The 19871-nt window shown below is 39.8% G+C and overlaps 1 pseudogene; it reads right to left on the bottom strand.

Moving 5' to 3' along the window:
• Positions 1-3788: 3788 nt before the first annotated feature.
• LOC124722830 overlaps positions 3789-19871 on the bottom strand; it is a 45144-nt pseudogene continuing 29061 nt past the window's right edge.

Genomic DNA, 19871 nt, shown 5'->3' with positions numbered 1-19871 from the left:
CCCAGTGGAAAGCAAGAGTTGTCTAAATATGGCAATAGCACTACCAGAGCCACAGTATCCTATCCGTCTCATTCATAAATAGATCTCCCGTGCCATCTCCTCATCTCACACCTGTAACCCTGTTAACCAGACAATGGTCAGCACTCATCTAATCACCCAGGCCTTGAAAAGCTCAACCACATTCTTCACTGGGGCTTTGACTATCTCAGATGGGGTATACTGTACTCAAGATACTACCCACTTCCTGCAAAGTAGTGTTCCACTGCCCGCACAATCTAGAGAACATCCTTGTCCGCCCCTAATCCTGTGAGTGACCCAGGTGCAAGACCTGTCCCACAAATCCACCCACCACCTCCTACAGCAGTCCAGTTGCAGGCATCTCCCACCATATAAAAGGCACGATCATGTGCAAAAGCAACCTGTTAAAAATCAGCTATGCTGCAATTACCTTACAATTTTCCATGTAGGGATGACAAGTAACCAACTGTTCACTCACAGTAATGTCTAGCACCAAACTGTGGCAAACCACAGACTTGACATTCCAGTTGCCAAGAGGCTGTACACCACTTCAACAACTGCTTCACTAGACATACCATTTGGATATTCCCTTCCAGTGCAAGTTTCTCTGAACTACACAGGTGGAAATTGTCTCTCCAGCACATCTAGTGCCATCCACCTGACCTAAACCTCTGCTAATTTGTTTCCCACTGTATCACTTTACCTTTTCTCTTCTGTACACACCAATCTTTTCCCATTCAGACCATGTACTGTCTTCTCCAATCACTCTGCCCCCCCCCCCCCCCTGCAGCTAGTGCGGGTGTGTACATTTGGGTGTTTGTGTGGTTTCCAAACTAAACCATGTGCATTTTAGATATGTTAGATCCATATACTTTACCTGAAACTAATTCTCTGAGGTACTGAGACTACTGCTTCCTGGCTCAGGGTTTCTATTTTCAGCTAACACAGAAGTATTGTCTACAAGCAAAAGTGTATGGGACAGGATATTTACCAGTGAATCATTCACACTGGACACCAAAAAGACTGTTGTGTGGCATGTAGACAACCCCCGAGATGGTGCACCAAGGCAGTGTGACTGCAGGAGCAGCCAGCAAAAACTCTACACAAAAGATGGTCCAGCACTTCTCAGAGCTTACAGTCAAAAATTATCAGGCAAGGTGTCCATATTATGCAAATTAACGTAGGATTAACAAGTGACAAATGCAGTTACCAAAGCAAATTAGATGATGAGCATGCCATCAGTATTATAGCTCTATAGGAAATGCATTTAGGTGATAATTCAGCAGCTACATGCAAGATTATGCAATATAAAGCAATATCAATACTCCTCTCAATTGTTAGGTGCATCCACAATAAATGAAAAAAGAAACAGCTCTTGGATTATGCTGGCTTAAGCTGTCAGAAAATTAGTGATGTAGAAGTAATTAGGATAAAACTCAAAGGCCTGGTTATTACATCAGTCCACAAATCACCTAACGGAAAGTGTCTGACACTAGTCTTACACACAGCAACTAGACAGCACGTATATGTTTAAGATTTTAATTCCAAAACACAACCCGGAGATACATAAATAGAGACAAAAATAGAGAACCATTGTTCGAATGGATCAACACACAAGATATTATCTAAGTTTGATGCCAAGGAATTTAAAACGTTTTGGGCAGGCAGGTGGAAACTGATACAAAACCTGACCCATCCATCTTTTCCACTGATGAGAACAAATTACCACTGAATCACTCAATAGTAGTACTGAAACATTTTTCAAGGAGTGTACATTGGCTCACAAAAGTTATCATTGGTGCTGAAATATCAGTTACAAAATACATTGATAAACCCACATGGAAATTTGAAAAAACTAACTCGATACAATACACCCAGGAAGTGGAGAGCAACACGCACTGGACACCTCAAAAGGCAGAACATTGGGAATTATTGTAGATGTAGCTAAATGGAATATCTGAATGGAAGTAACAAAATAATGTGTACTAGGATGGGACAAACCTGCCCAAGTCCTCTACAAAGGATACCAAGGGTCTAAATAATGTTTTGATAACATTTTGTATTTAAAAATATTTGTGTGTATAAATTGTTCATGTTGATGTAAATTTGACAATTTAAGAAATGGTCATGCTTAGGAACAATGTAAGAAATAGGTGTTATGTAAAAGCCAGCGTGCTTTTGTTTGAAACGAAAATGGTTGTGGGGAGTGGAAAAGGTGCGAAAGGCGAATTGGCGTGCTACCTTGAGCAAGTGCGGGAAGTAAGTCACACAGTTTGTAGGCAGCAGTGATTGATGTAACTCCTTTGTGGAGCAGAAGCTTTGCCTGTAAATTTCCATAAAAATGCCTCGGTTGAAGACTGCAAACAGCTTACAGCATAGCTGCGAGTTGTTGAGCTACTGTATGTAAAACTGAATGAAGCCAAGAAGAGAAATTGAGCCCATACAGCAAGAAACTTGCAGGCCGTAGTGTGGGTAGTGTAGCCGTCATAGCTGTTCGCCACACCCAAGCCTACAACCACCAGATAAGATTTTTTTCTATTTTTACCTTTGTACAGCATGAACCATTAATTTAAACTGTGTTTTAATAATCATTCTTGAACTTTACGGAAACTGGCTCACCCTGTTATTTCATCCTAATCATACATCTGTATAGGGTTCCTTCCTGGTGTTTGATTAATCCGAGTGTCCTGTTTTACAGACTTTTGAAGTGCCAAGTTAATATAAAGAGGCACCATTTAAATTGCTTTAGTGTAAATATTAAAAATTTTTTCATAACTATTGCAAAGTATTATAGTTTGCTTACATAAAATTTAATCAGAGTGAAGCCAAGTTACTAGAACCTGTTAGATGGCTATACAGAATTAGTTCAAAGAATAATAGCTTTTGAAAGTAAATTCCACCAAGAAAGAGGTTTTCTTTAAGTGAAATGTTCAGTTAAAAAGTGTGTGCTTTAGTGTCTAAGTATTTAAGTTTCTTGATTATGGAAAGTGCTTTTCTAAGGGTTGTCCCCCCCACCCCGGCTAATTTTTTTTACCTTCCTTGAAGTTATCTACTGGGCTTTTTCTTTTTTAAAAACATAATGTATAAAGATGTAGCCCAAAATTGTTTAAGTGGTGTAATTTATTTGAAGAGCCAAACTAAACAGTAGCAAGAAAGTAGGCAAAATTCAAATTTCTGCTTCTCCAATACTTCACTATTTCATTGCCAGGATAGGTTGGTGACCATTAAGTACATGTTTTAAACCACTAAATGAACTTGGAAATGAGTTGTCCTAGCTTCAGTATATATTCAGTATATATTCATACTGTGTTTCTATCTAGCCACTGGGTAAGATCTTAGGAAAAGGAGTGAATAGTCCAATTTACTTATCCATTAGACGCAACACACGGTAAATCCTGTAAGAAGGATAACTCTATTGATTATCTTTTCCTATAAACAGGACTATCCTTCCATAGTGTATTTTATTTGGAAACTAAACTAAATTTTAGTAAGAGGGTTATATGTGACAACATAGAGACAGGGTTTCTGTTATTTACGTAAAAGCATACTAATATCATAATGGTAGTGTTATAAGGTCCTATTAATGTGTGGTCATGACATTTGTTAAATGTCTCACCACATTCCTATTGAAACTATTTACTCTTCTTGTAAATAACACCTATGACAATTTTATACAAATGTCCACTAAGACTTTGCTCATCAATCAGTACTGTTAAGAAATGCTGACTAGCTTTATTTTCAAGAATCTCAAGTTTAAGTTATACGTATTGTTATCCTCCAATAAGAATCATTGGCCGATTCTTCATCTTTGACAGGTTCATCATGCCTGCAATGCAAAACATTATCTTTTGTATTAACATATGAAATCCAACTTTTTAAATTTAATAAATGCTTATACAAACATAAATGATTAATGGAAAATCTCATATAAGATGTGAAACAAATACTAACAAAGAGATAGAGGGGCTGGCCAGTACTTACCTCAGCTCAGTACAGCCGATAGATACACATAAAACAGAACTGAAAATTTACATTCCTGGCTTTCGGAACTTTGTTCCTTCATCAGGGAGGAGAGAGGGGAAAAAAGGGAAGAAGGGAAAGTGGATTCAGTTACTCACAACCCAGGTTATGAAGCAACAGGGAAAGGGCGAAAGAACAGACTCGCGAAATTACAGACCAATTCCCGTAACATCAGTTTGCTGCAGAATTCATGAACATATTCTGGGTTTGAATCTAATCAGTTTCATAGAGACCAATAAGTTTATGTCCACAAATCAGTACAAAGCATCGCTCATGGGCAACTCAGCATGCCCTTTTGTCATATGACGTCTGTTCAAAAAATTCCAGAACTTAGTCCACAAAATTTTCTATGCTTATCTTTTAGTTACTATGGATTGTCTCCTTTGAAATACTCTCCTCCACAATTGATACACTGCTCCCAATATCATTTCCACTTCCAGGAGCAGTCTTGACACACCTCTTGCTGGGTTGCATAAACTGCCGTTTGCGAATTTTCTTTTATCTCATCTACCATTGCAAAACTTCATCCTTTTCAACTTTGGAAATAAAAAGAAGTCTGCAGGGGTCATACTATTCTCGCAAGGAACATCTCATTCTCATTTGTGAGATCCAAAAAGTTTTTTTGGTCTTGACTCATGAGCCGTGGAATGAACTTGGCGGCAACACAATGCATTCCAAGATGCTGTGTCATTTCATAACATGATCCAATTGAAATGTTACATTCTTCTACAATCTCTCGGACAGTGAATCTTCGACTGGAACTCACAATTTCGCTGACGTTCCTGACACAAGCGTCATCAGGGGACATCTAAGAGCGTCCTGAACAAGGATCATTTTTGACTTTTGTAAAGCCATTTTTAAAACGTGTGAATAATACATAACACCAAGTATGGCTTAAGCACTCATCGCTATAGGCTCCCTGCATCATTTGGTGTGTCTCTGTAAAGGTTTTCTTGAGTTTCACGCAAAATTTAATGCAGATGCATTGCTCCTCTAACTTTGCCATCACAAAATTCACAAACCCAGATTCCATATTTCTTGATTTCCGAGAAGCATTTGACATAGTGCCTCACTGCAGACTCTTAAGAAAGGTACAAGCACATGGAATAGGTTCCCAGACATGTGAGTGGCTCAAAGACTTCTGAAGTAATAGAACCCACTACATTATCCTGACGGTGAGTGTCCATCAGTGACTAGGGTATCATTAGGATCGTTCCAGAGATGTGTGATAGGAGCGCTATTACTCATATTTTCTATGTGCATAACTGATCTGATGGACAAAGTGGACAGTAATCTGTGGTTGTTTGCTGATGATGTTGTGGTGTATGGAAGGTGTCATTGTTGAGTGATTTTGGAGGATAAAAGATGACTTGGACAAAGTTCCCAGTTGGTGTGATAAATGACAGCTAACCCTAAATGTAGAAAAATATAAGTTACTGCAGATGAGTTGGAAAAACAAATCCATAATGCCAGAATCCAGCATTAGTAGTGTCATGAATGAAGAAGTCATATTGTTTCAATATCTGGACATAACGTTGCAATGTGATATGAAATGGAACAAACTTGTGAGGGTCATGGTAGGGAAGGCGAATAATCATCTTTCGTTTGTTGGGTGGATTTTACTGCAGTGTGGCTCAGCTGTGATGGACATCACATATAGGATGCTAGTGTGATCTCTTCTTGAGTACAGTTTGAGTGTCTGGGATCCGCAAGGGGTCGAATTAAAGCAGACATTGAGGTAATTCAGAGGCAGGATACTAGATTTGTTAACAGTAGGTTGAAACAACAACATACAAGTATTATGGAGATGTTTCTGGAACTCAAATAGGAATCCCTGGAGGGATTTTGAGGAACACTGTGCTGACTGCAGAACAATTCTGCTTGCACCAACATACATTACGCATAAGGACCACGAAGATAAGAGACAACAAATTAGGACTCGTAGAGAGGCATATAGACATTCACTTTTTCCTCACTCGATTGGCAGATGGAATGGGAAAGGAACTGACTACAGTCGAATTAAAATTACTTGATAGTTGGCACTTCAAACGCCAATAAGAGTAGTCAGCGTCACACTTGAACTGTCTGCTGTTGCCAAACTCCACCAAAATTGGCCAGTCACTTCCAATTCCTGGTTCAGCATTCTTTCTTGATGTATTTTTATCCAGAATTATGAGCCCGACACTTTTATTATGTATTTCATGACACGCGATAACTACACCAAAAACAACACACATTAACAATGCTAATGAAAGACACACATTTCATTCATAGCACTAACCAAACACTACCGAATAACTCAGCACAAGGTGTAATTCAGTATCATACATATAGTTATCATATTCACAGAGATCATCTTACATTAGATAAGCTTTTCACTACACTGCATGAAACTGAAATTTTTAAGGTTGCAATTCATAGTTGCAACTGGGTCATTACATTCACATATATAAATACTTCATGCAGTGCTGTGGCATAGCACAATGGTTGGCAGATTAATCTAATGTGTAGCATGTCATAGGTTTGAATCTCATCAATGTAGCAAAATTTTTATTTCTAAATCTAACCAAAAGAGTGTGATTATTATTTTCATTCAATTAATTGGTTTAAATGTATTTTTTTTATTTTTAATACTTTGCTGCATCATTTTTCATCATTGTTTTGACTGTTCTGTTTGGTCTCATTTTTCTTCCTGTCATTATTTCTTCATTTGGAATCTGCCTCTGTCATCTATAATCCACGAACAAGTGCCCACACGGGCTGTTCACTGGTTTCTAACATGTCAGCATGTGCAGCTAGTGTAAGGATAGTTACAGGTAACAAATGACATGGAGAAATTTCAGTTTGCTTTCAGCCCTGAAATTGAGTTTTTGTTGTCTTGAGTTTACCCTTAAGGGTTAGCTTTAATCGCCATGAACAAAGCGATCATGATATTAGTACTGCTGCAGACTGTTGACCACAATTTTCTCGGCTGGGTTAGGACACAAGTTTACAGTCAGGGATACAAAACGGGTCGTCTTCCCCAGTTCAGTCACTGGTCACTTTAAATCAATAGTCAACAGAGTATCCAACATTTCTGACATACCTTGCACCAGCCACTAGAAAAATTGCTCTGTGTTAAACATTTAACATAATTTGTGAAGTGAGCCGCTTGTTTGTTGTCACCTGTAACCAAACGGTAGCTGGTAGCGAATGTGGCAACATTGTTGCAGCAAGTGATTGATGTCAACTATCAAGTAATTTTATTCAGACTATTGTAGTGAGACAGGGTACCTTCTGCCATGCACCATATGGTGGCTAGTGGAGTATGTATGTAGATGTGGAATCAGTCTTTCCTTCTCATCCCATCTGGAAAGTCTCCCCTGATCTGCAGTTCTGGGTAACTTTCTCAAAATCTACATTTTTTCCTAGACCTATCCTTCACCCTTCTTCCTTCCACTTCAACCCTTCTGCCTCAAGAATGAGCTACTGGCTCTGAAAGCTCGCCTAATTATAATCTTCTTTTATGTGTGTGTTCTGCCACCACTTAGCGAGTATATTGTTTATCTATCCAATTCAATTATCATTTAATCAAAAGCTGCATTTAACACACCAAGTCTCTTTTACCAATCATTTTTAATATGTCCTACAGAATGTACTGTCTATCCTGTCCTTTTTTGAGATTACTGTTTTGTTGTACTTTTCTACAGGCATCATCTTACTTATTAGGAGTCAGTTCCTTCATGTTGTTGTTGTTGTGGTCTTCAGTCCTGAGACTGGTTTGATGCAGCTCTCCATGATACTCTATCCTGTGCAAGCTTCTTCATCTCCCAGTACCTACTGCAACCTACATCCTTCTGAATCTGCTTAGTGTATTCATCTCTTGGTCTCCCTCTACGATTTTTACCCTCCATGCTGCCCTCCAATGCTAAATTTGTGATCCCTTGATGCCTCAAAACATGTCCTACCAACCGATCTCTTCTTCTAGTCAAGTTGTAGAGCTGCATGTACTCGGGAAAAATTACGGCTGTAGTTTCCCCTTGCTTTCAACCGTTCGCAGTACCAGCACAGCAAGGCCATTTTGGTTAATGTTACAAGGCCAGATCAGTCAATCACCCAGACTGTTGCCCCTGCAACTACTGAAAAGGCTGCTGCCCCTCTTCAGGAAAAACTTGTTTGTCTGGCCTCTCAACAGATACCCCTCCGTTGTGCTTGCACCTACGGTACGGCCATCTGTATCGCTGAGGCACGCAAGCCTCCCCACCAACGGCAAGGTCCATGGTTTGTGGGGGGAGTTCCTTCATAGTCAACAGTTAAGGAATGGGTGGCTGAATTCATATGTGGCATATGTCTCTGTAAGATGACTCATGAACAACTTCCTAGAATTACAATCAAATATGAAAATGCTGAGAAAGAACACAGTGTGATATTGCAAGATCAGTAATTAAAGAGATGTGCAAAACAGTTGATGCCGTGGCCGTACCAGAAAGTGAGTGGCATGTCTGTTGAAGCCTGACTACAACCTAATGTGAAAAACAATTTGGGACAATCTGACACACAACTGATTCTATGCACCAATCTGTTCCCGTGGATGAGAGATGACTGAAATGAAACAGCAGTTGCACAAAAATAGCCAAGGTGACTTCATCGGAGAGAAAGAGTGGTCATTGTTTTCTAGGATGCAAAAGGGATTTGTATTTTAGATTAGCTTGCAAGACTGAAACAATACCTCACAAATACTATGCAAGTATTCTGACTCAACAGGATGAAAAAATATGGAGCCAAGACCCAGGGGGGGAAAAAAAGGTTTATCGTCAGTGAAATGCATATGGTCACAAAGGCACTTTCACAATAGGAAAACTGGGAGCTTCAAGTGTGAAGTCTTCAAATATCTATTCCATTCTCCAGTTTTTTCACATTCTGACTTTAGCTTCTTCTTCTTTTCTTTTTGTATGAATGATTCACTTAAGACTACATGCGTCACACCTCAAAACCGTTTTGTGAGTCAACAACTGGATATGTTTTCACTGCTCTGTCTCTTGTAACTCCGTTGGACATGGAGGTAGCAAATGAGGATGTAGGATGTCCATGACATACTGCTGTGCTGTCAGAGTGACCTGAAGTCATATCCAATGCTGCCCCACACGCCCTCTCCCTGTGTCGTTGTCATACTCACTGACAACTGTCATCGTGGGTCTTGCAGAATGTGACTCACTGCTGATCACATGACAGGTGCAGGTGTGAAAGGGTTACAATGTGCTTGACGTACATTACAGCAATTCTCCCATGGGCTCGTCAGACACGGTCAACTGGAAGCTTGCTGACAAGCACGCTGCCCTTACGTTCCCAAGCAGTCCAACATGGGGCCACTACCACATCTGAATGTCTCACAAATCTGCATATTGCATAATTCAACCAGCCTGGCAAATGGAGACACACAATTAGGCCCCTTCAAATTTTGTTATGTGCTGATAATGCTGACTCACAGAAGTACAGGGCATCTGTGCCCTTCACAGGGATCACTCAACATCTTACACTCTTCACATCTCTTATAGCTCCTACCATTCATGGTAACAATCCGAGACACAAACAAAGCTAATGCAATCTGGTGGCCTTTGTATCCATTTCAGAGAGTTGCGACTCTCATAATTTACCACTGGTATGCACACTCGTGAAACTATGTTGCTTCAGGGACCTTCCCTTTTTTCTCTTCAAGCAGTTTAGTTCTTTGAATCCATTTTTCTTGTAGCTCAGAATAATTATTTTATTGTGTAGCAAACTTACAGACTAGCATTCTGATCTGAGTTGTCGGAGTCGGCGGTCATGTGTGTGTGAGGTGTGCTTGCTTGTGTGAATGAATGGTGTGTATTTCTATTTCTTTTTCTGATGAAGGTTGTGGCCAAAAGCTTATGTGTAAGTGTCTTAACTGTGCCTGTCTGCATTTTAATGTGCCATCTTTATGGTAATTAGCTTCTTCTTCTTTTCCTACACTGCTGATATTCCAACCTGGAGTTTCCATTGTTTGAACTTACGGTCTACTGTTTTATGTTGCAGTGCACTTCTACAAGTGTAATACACAAATGTTGCCTTAGGAAAGAGTCACAATAACATCCATGTCTACCGTTTGCTATTTTTTACGAAATAGCATGTCACACTCGAAATTTAACTTAGCCAATGAAATAAGTTTGAAGATTTATTGTGTGTAAAAGACACGAGGGCCCACTGTGTGGGAAATGTGTGAAGTTCTGTGCAGAGACGGAGTTATCCACAGACGCGGTAAGTCTGGGGAGCTATACGGGTGTTAAAACATCGCCACCTGCTGGGATGAGGGGCCACTTACTCTGTGGTGGCGCTGTGCCAGCAACGAGCTCGACCCATTGATTAGCACCACAGATGACAATGAGCAACCAGCTGCTTGTCTGTGCAGAGATATAAAATTTATCGATTTTGGACGTCGGGTGACAATCTGTCACATGGAGAACAATGTTTACTCTGGCAATTTTAACACTAATCTAGTGTTCTGCAACATATTAATGTGAAATGTTGTCTATGATGTTGAAGAGTGTAAGTTAAACTGATATCTGAGAATTTGTTGTTTTTGTGGCATTATCTGGAAAATGGCCTCTCTTGCAGCTCCAAGCATAAATGTCAAGTGAAGAAGAATAATTAGCACAGCACACTGGAACCGAGTAGGGATCCGGTTTACTGCTCGGCCACTAAATTAGCATATTGTGTGTACACCAGAAGAGACGCTGTACACACTTGCATATACTACACACACAAGTACAAGCATCGATCAAGCTACTGTGAAACTGCACTCTGTGTGACTCATCACTACATCAGAATACTGTAAATGGGGTGATTCCAATTTCTTAAGGTCTCTTCCTGTTTGTTTTCATCAGTTGGATCTTATTTTTCAAGTATGTGGGAATCCAATGAGCTGCCTGTTTGGATACATTCTTTCTGTATGTCCCACAAGTTGGATTCTTTGGAGACACATTGTAACAAGAGTTTTTAGGATTTTGCCTGGAGATTTCACACTGGGTTCTGTGTGATGTATTCCATCTTTTATTCTTGGACCTAAGATTTTTACTACAATTTTACATTCTTGCTGTTTTCATGTCTTGTGTTGGACAAAGAGTCTCTCTCATGCATAAAGAAATTCTAATTTGATCACTGTTGTACAATGTTAGATTTTAGAGTTCCAGGAAAAATACTTTTAGTTAACTGAGAGACAGTTTGTATTTTCTGAAGTCTGGATTCTATGGCCTTCTTTTCATTATGATGTTCAGTGGTCTTTTTCACCTAACTATTTAAACTCTTTAACACCGAATACTATGTCATTGCCTATATAAGTTCACCCAGTGCCATTTTGGTATCAGCCAAGAATTTTTTCTCCATGTGAAATTAGTAGTCTAATTTTCCTAGCTTGCTCCCTTAATATTTCAAATTGCTTTAGCACATCAGTGATGTTTTTGTCAATTAGTATTATGTCATCGGTGTAGGTTACACAATATAATTCTATCTTTAAGTTTACGTTCTAGTCAGTGTAATAGTGCACCTCCTCTTCTCCATTATCTTACAATTTTCTTAGGGGTATAGTTGAATAGCAATGTGATATGCCATCCCATTTTCATATTCTTATGTCTGTCTTAAATTACACTGCTTGAAAAAAAGTGAGACACTCAGAAGGTGGGGAGAAAACAAATTGAAACATAGCGAATTTAGAACGTATGTAATGTTATTTCAGTCATAACAAAACAGAGTCAAATTTACACAGAACTTATCAGTTTGAGCCCACTTATCAATACAGCAATGCACCCTGTCTGGTCTGGACAGTGCGGGAGGATGTCGTAAAGCTGCTGCATACCCTCCTCAGAAAGGTGATCCACAACTGTTGTAACTGGACATTGCAATCGTGGATACAGGCAGTGGGATGGAGTTGACGTCCATGTTGGTCCCATAATGTTCTATCGGGGACAGATATGGGGATTTTGCTGGCCACAGGAGTATATCAACATCATGCAGACAATTTAAAGAGACACATACTACATGTGGACAAGCACTGGCCCGTTGAAAAATAGCACCACAATACTATTACACACTGCTGTACCATCAGAGTTCCCTCGGCCATTACAAGCCGTGACCTGAAGTCATACCCAATGGCTCCCCACACCATGGGACTGCTTTGTGACCCCCCCCCCCCCCCAAATGTGGAAGAATGGGACCTCTCCCCATCTCCCCTGGTCACGGTCAAACTTCTCCACGATAGTCATTTGGAGCAGTGCAGGACTGGGACTCATTAGTGAACATAATGTGACACCATTCATTAGCAGTCCGTACTTCTCGATCGTGGCACCACTTCACATGCAGTCATTTGCTTGGGTGTTAATGGCAGCCTATGCGCAGGACGGCAATTCCATAGTCTGGCTGCTCCTAGCTGTATGACACAGCATGTTGCAAGGAGTCTATTACAGTGAACTCCTGTTTATCCGAAATGATCGGGACGGTGGCCGGTTCCAATAACGAAAATTTCAGATAAATCAAAGTCCCCCTTTTTTCGCATGTGAACACTCCAAATTGCATCAATATTGCGAAATACAATCGTAAAACGTGCGTAGGGTATGTAAAACGTTACTGATACCGTTGCAAATAACCCTGCACTTTTTTACTGAAAAAATTGTGTTGACATGTTAAAAAGGCACCAAACTATGATTGAAAACTCAAAGTTTTTAAATGCTGTATAACAAAGCTCGTTTATTTTGCATTCTTACAGAAAAAATCTCCCTTATTTGGCAGTAGGAAAAACAGGAGTTTTAATTTTATTACCTACTCTTTTGAATAAAAAATAAACTACTGAACAAAATTATGAAACAAATCTAGAGATAACTCAAAGGAACGAAAAGTCTGTCTAGAGGAACTTTCAAGAAAAGTAAAGAAAAAAAACTTTTTAAGTTATGGACATAGAAGTTCTAGGATGCTTCATTAGAGTTTATTTTTTGGTAACGAAGTCACAAATGTCTTATTTTTTTTTTTGTTTTTTTGCTTGAGAAACTATTCTTGCAACAATACATCTCCAACGTTGAAATCAAACTATTTCAGGATAAATCGTCTCCTCCTATTGGCTGATGTACTCCAGGGCAGTTTGGATCACTTCGTAACAGAATGTGTGAGGAATATTTTTCTCTGATTCAGCATCAGAAACATAGTCTTCTGACACTTTATGATCGGTCACAATTTGGACGATTTCATCCTCAGGCACATGAAAAAATGCCATTTTCCATCCACTCTTCAATGTCTTCGAAGTGTGTGTCTTTACAACCAGCTTCTCCAGTAAATTCACCAAAATTATGTCAGCTTGAGTTTCGGTGTTGCCTCCTCCTTCCCACCACTTAGGTTGCCTTACGATCTAAGAGTTTTTTCCAAGACCCAACAAGAGGAAGTGGAGGAATTAGACTCCAAGCTTCAGCAATCAATGAATGACACTTAAAACATCGATTTTTTAAGAGCTTCCACAAAATCATCTGCAGCATCAATCACATCTATTAAGTATTCCAGCATCTTGCGTCTGTAATGTTTTTCCATCGCCTCAAGAATACCTTGGTCCATCGGTTGACATAGAGATGTGACATTTTGTGGGAGAAATACAACTTTGATATCCCCATCTTGCAGATCACCTGGGTGATAAGGAGCACTGTCCACAAGAAGTAGCGCTTTTCAAGGAAATCCATTTCCTGCCATGTAATTTACTACAGCTGGAACAAACTCTGCCTGGAACCACTCTCTGATGATGGCACTGTTCATACGTGCCTTAAGACTGATTCGTGTACCTCAGCGGCAAAGCTGGTTGGTTGGTGTCTAAATGCTCTTGGTGTTTTGGATTTGCCAATTAAAGTAAGACACAGTTTATGATTGCCAGTGGCATTACTGCAAGCGAGGACAGTAAATCTTTCTTTGATATTTTTGTATCCGGAAGCCATTTCTTCTTCTTTAGAGGCAAGGGATTCGTTGGCATCATTTTGTAATTCAACCCAGTTTCATCACATTTGTAAAGTTGATTGCCAGTATAACATCCTTTGTCAATGATTGCGTGCAGTTTCTTCTTAAAATCAGCATAGCAGCTTCATCCCCAGATAATGATTTGGCACTGATGGCAATTTCATGAACGCCATGCCGCTTCTTGAAACGATCCTGCCGGCCATTATTTCCGAGAAATTCTTGCTTCTTTCCTTCAATCAGCTCATCAGCTCATTTTGACAAAGTAGAGGACCTGAAACTGACACACCTTTGGCTCTTATTTATTCGTGCCACAAAAATAATGCCTCTTCTAACTGAGGATGTGCACCTTTTCTCACTGTTTTTCAAGATTTCACTGCACTGCCCAATGCTTGGATGGAACAAAATTTTTCAATTCCTGATCGATTTGTCTTCCGATCAGTAATTGTACTCCTACTCTGCAGCAACTTTTGTGGGTGGCTCACCAGCATCAATTCTCTGCAAAGTGTGAAGCTCTTTTTCCAACAAGATCACATTCGTTTTATGTTTCGTGCCCGTAGTCACGTTCAGTGTTCTTTTTACAGACACTCGACTGAGTCCTTTATGGTTTTTGGCCCCTTTTATCTCTGGACACTTTAAGGCACATAGTGGGAGCACAAAACCTCAAATCAGAAACACACAGATGCACAACTTGACAACACTCGAGATGCACTAGACAAACTTTTGACTTTTGAAACCAGGCTGTGGCAGCCATCAAATGAAAGCATTTGATACATCTATGCCATTTCCTCTGTTCTACCCAAGCCCACGTGGCAACACAACAGGGTGTTGTATGTTCACTGTTAAACACTTAACTTTGATGTACCGACAACAAGTGGAAAGTATTAGGCGGCGCGCTCTAATTGTCAGTTTCGACATGGCTATGTTGCGCTGCATAGAACAATACTGTATGTACTGTACTTACAAGGAGTTCCAATAGATGGCAGTGGCATGAAACCATGCAATACGAATAAGAAACACACTAGAGCTTCAACCAACACACGCACAAATTGACAATACTTGGACTTTTGACACGCACCAGTGCACTGATTAGCAGTAGATTGCCAAAAAAACACCAGCAAATGCTTGGCTCCAGGTGCACGCAAATTGAAACTTGTCAAGTGTCAATCTAGCTAGCCAAAAGTGTAGCTGCACGAGAGTTTACTGTACTTGTTCTCAGATGGCAGTCACAGACGTGAACAGGTTACAATGTACTCAGTACACTACACAGTGATGCTCCCTTGTAGTGGTCTGATGTAGTCAACTGGAACATTGATTATGAGTATGCCCTTACTTTCCAACATCAGGCCACTGTCATATCCAAATACTCAAAAAATACAAATGTTGCAAGGTTTAACCAGGCGACCAAATGGACATCCACAATGAGGTTTCTTTCAAACTCTCATCAGATAATGCTGTCTACACCAATATGCAGCACCTTCATATCCTCCAGAGTGATATTCAACATCTGACGCTATTCACATCCCTTATATACCACACGATGCTTGCTAAACAGCAATAAAAGCAAAGAACACTAATGAATAATGAAGGAAAAGACAGACTGTTACTTACCATAAAGAAGATACCTTAGGCTGCAGATGGGCAGAATTAAAAGACACTTACATAAAGCTTTCAGCCACAGCCTTCATCAGTAAGTAGTAATTTGTCTTTTCCAACATTGTTGATATTCCTACTGGAGTTTCCATTGTTTCAAGGACACTGATGCTTTTCTGTGAGTGTTTCCTTTACGATGTTTTCTGCATTTTAGCTTTTTTTAAAAAAAGGAAAAAAAAGAAAGAAAGAAAGAAAAAAAAAAAAGATTTGTTGCTGGAAAACTTCTGAAGTCCAATAAAGGAGTTACAACAGCCATATATGGTTATCTGGTGGACCTTGCAGAACCAAATTCTAGGGCTGAAATGTACTGTTGACCAATGGGCATTAATCAGAATGAATACTAAATAAAAAATTAAATCCAATTTTACACAAAAACACAGGTTCTATCACTGTTGTTTTTCGTTCTATTTTGCTCTTATGTTTGCTATGACTTGTTAAGCAGAAATTTTCTTTCTATCTATAGAGTTACATTTGCTGTAATGTATCTTACCTGCATGTTGTTTCTTCTTTCTACTCACTCCTGCCCCAATCATGGCAAGCAAGTCATCCTCACTGCATTTGCTTCGTATTGCATCTCTGAAACAACAGTTAAAACACCCATTAAACAGTACCAGGCAATTACCCACAGTGAAATGTTGGTACACTAAAAAGGAAGAAAAACTTTGCAGAAATCTTCAACAGTAATCCTGTAGTTTGCAGTAGGCAACAGCAGGATAACAAACCCACTGGACAAGAATGGGAAAGTCATGATAGAAGTTACTTTTATTTTTATAAATAAACAAGTATCTTACACAAATGCTCAAGAGCATACATAGGATCTCGGGCTGAAGAGGTGGAGCAGAAACTGACATTAGTTTTGTTGAAGAGGGAGTAGTGGAACATAGCACAATTTCTTGCAAAATGACGCCAAATTTATTGATAAACTGTTAATTAATTGCCAAGCTCACTAATGTGACCATTTTACAACAGGTACTTACCGCTTGGAGTATATGTGAATTTTCAGGCTTGCCTGATAGATCTGTTGCAAAAACACTTTGGGTTCCCCACCAGATAACATTATGCAAGTCCCTCCCTCAATATTTCAGTGACACAACATTTTGGCATCTTCAGGTGGTGGTGATTTCCACTATCACTGCTGCAAGATGCAACTGGCAATTTCCACGTGACAGCTTTGAAATTTATCATGTGGATGACTATGACCATCATATTTAGAATTCGGAGGATTTCATAGAATACCTGAAGACGCTTAAACTAGAACTTTCAGATCTTTTAGTTAGCTCAAATGTTGTATCATTACTTACAAAAGTGCCCCTGCAGCCCTCATTAGAGGTTATTAGCAGCAAGTTTGAGAAAGAAATTGTGATGCTGTTTAAACATGTGCATACCTCATCCTATTTCTTATGTAACACCAACTACTTTGATCAAGTGGACAGTGCTCCCATGGGAGATCCTCTATTTCCCTTACTAAATATCCAACATTCCTCCTTCTGGCAGAATGCTGAAGAGACATTTGTGGTGTGGCCCACATAATACAGACACTACCTATGTTCCTGCAGCATTTGCACTCGCTCCATCTGAATATTCAGTTCACTGTGGAAGTACAATAAGATAGCAGCTTACCATTCCTGGATGTCACGGTTAGAAGAAAAGCTGACAGAACACTGGGGCATAGTCTCTACTGCAAACTGATACATGCAGAGTTATATTTGTGGTCCAAAAGTTGCCATCACCCTGCACAATGTGGTAGTGTCTTACACTCCCTGGCACATAGAGCACACGTAATCTCAGATACCGACAGTCTGCCTGGTGAACTGTAACACCTAAGAACAGTGTTCCAGCAGAATGATTATTCTTGTAAACAGATTTGCAATGTGTTCTGAGCAAAGCAAGTTCAGTGTAGGGATGTAAATGAAGATACTTAGACAAGCACTGCAAATGGCTTTCTTGGCATATTTCAGTGGCATGTTTTCAAAAATAGAAAGAATCGCTAAGAGAAACAGAATCAAGTGTGTTTTTCGTCTACCAGCAAAACTAAGGAATTGTTTGGGTTCAGTTAAAGACAATCTTGACCTTAGAAAACACAGATCATATATAAGATCTGATGCCATTATGGGAAATCTTATATAGGGCAGACACCTCACATTGTGCAAGAACACTGTGTTCAACAGCGCTGACAAAAATGCCACCCAGTAAATTAGTGGTAGCAGAGCACTGCCTGAATACAGGGCACCACACGTTTCCCAAGAGGACTGAAATTTTATCCTCAGCATCATCACTCTAGGATTGTGTTTTTAAGAATGAGGCATGTATCCATACGGTGGGCAATCTTACCAACAGGAATATGGAATTTTGACTAAGGACTGCCCAGAATCCAGCACTGACTGCTATGAAATTAACACAGTAGAAACCAGATCCTCCGATGTATGACCTGATGCAGCACCTTGCAGAGAGTTAATTCAGCTTTTAACCACACGAGTGTCCAGAAGTGCAGTCATTGCCCACAACACATAAGCAGAAGGCTACTATGAATGGCATTTCCATCCAACTGGGAGTGCCTGTCCACACATTCGTACTCCTGCTTCTAGCCTGACAAATTTCAATTCTGCTGTGCGAATATCACCAGTCACATCTTGCAGCAGTGATGACAGGACCCACCACTACCTGAAGATGACGAACAGTTGTGTTGGTGAAATATTGTGAGGCTTGCACAAAGTTATTCAGTGGCAAATCTGAGAAGATTTGTATACATTATTTTTCTGTGACGCAGGTAATGTGCAGCAAAATGTGATAACTTTCTGCATTTGCCTTTTTGTACATTTCAAAATACCCCAAAAATTGGTGATAAACACTGAACATATGACGTAACCAGATGACATACCCCACAGCATGTGCAGCAGTTGGGGCTGAGTGTAAAGGAATGATTGAGCAGTGCAATACTTTCATTTGAGCAAACAGAGCAAATTTCGAAAACATTTTGTAAATATGATCTGTTGTAAATGTAGATGTTACAAAATTATTGTCCCTGCTGTAATCAAGCAAAAGCAGTTCTGATTTTGGGTTTTTTGTTTCTGTCCCTTCTCTTTTTGTTTACAGACATTAGTTAGTAAAGAAAACATAGGTCATTTAATGGCAATGCTGCTATTCTGAAGTTTATACTCATCTACTTGTTATGCAATATGGTAGGTTTTCATTGTACTGTACTTTGCAAGAAATCAAGGAAACTGCAAGGCCGGTAAATAAAATAATAAACTTCAATATAAATACATAATTGTTTAACACAATGAAAGAATACTGCCTGCCAAATGCAAGACTCAAATCCCGAATGCCATCACTAAAGTCGCACATGTGTGTCCGTAGCCACAATGATATGAATACTTGACTTGGGTTGGGATGATCAAGTGTGACAGGCCGAGAGGCTCAACCACTGCAAGCATGGCAAGGTACATCATCTGGTGACATTTGTCATTCGCTTTTGACACATTTCCCAACATTTGTATCGTATCCAACATTTGTGATTCCATGTGTCTTGTATTAAATTACTTGTCTCAGGGTCATATACAGTGCTTTGGAGGTTTTTAAATGATAATACGCATCACCCTGTCTGTGTGTGTGCGTGTGTGTGTGTGTGTGTGTGTGTGTGTGTGTGTGTGTGTGTGTGTGTGTGTGTGTGTTTATGTATATGAATCAAATGCTAACAAAGAGATAGAGGGCCTGGCCAGCTCAGTACAGCCGATAGATACACAAAACAGAACAGAAAATTGACGTATCCTAGCTTTCGGAACTTCGTTCCTTCATCAGGGAGGAGAGAGGGGAAAAAAGGGGAAGAAGGGAAAGTGGATTCAGTTATTCACAATCCAGGTTATGAAGCAACAGGTGAAAGGTAAACAGGGAGGGTAGCAAAGATGGAGGCATGGATGTCAGAGGGAAGCCAAAGATATTCTACTGTAATTACTGTGCCAGCTTCAAACCAAGGAGGATGAATACAGAAGTAAAGAGGTACATAGTATAAAGATAAACGCAACTATGTGGGATGAAAAGATGCATGAATGGCTAAAGAGGAAAGGGAAAGAGGAGAAGACTAAAGAGTAAATGGGAGTGAGGTTGGTTAACATAGGTTCAGTCTAGGGGGATGGCGGGATGAAAGGATGTGTTGGAGTGCAAGTTCCCATCTCCGCAGTTCCGAGGTACTGGTGTTGGGTGGGAGA

The sequence above is a fragment of the Schistocerca piceifrons genome, chromosome X (genome assembly GCF_021461385.2).
Source record: "Schistocerca piceifrons isolate TAMUIC-IGC-003096 chromosome X, iqSchPice1.1, whole genome shotgun sequence".
Taxonomy (NCBI): Eukaryota; Metazoa; Arthropoda; class Insecta; order Orthoptera; family Acrididae; genus Schistocerca; species Schistocerca piceifrons.
The sequence above is the reverse complement of the archived record's forward strand: the minus strand, read 5'-3'. Positions and strand labels throughout refer to the sequence as shown.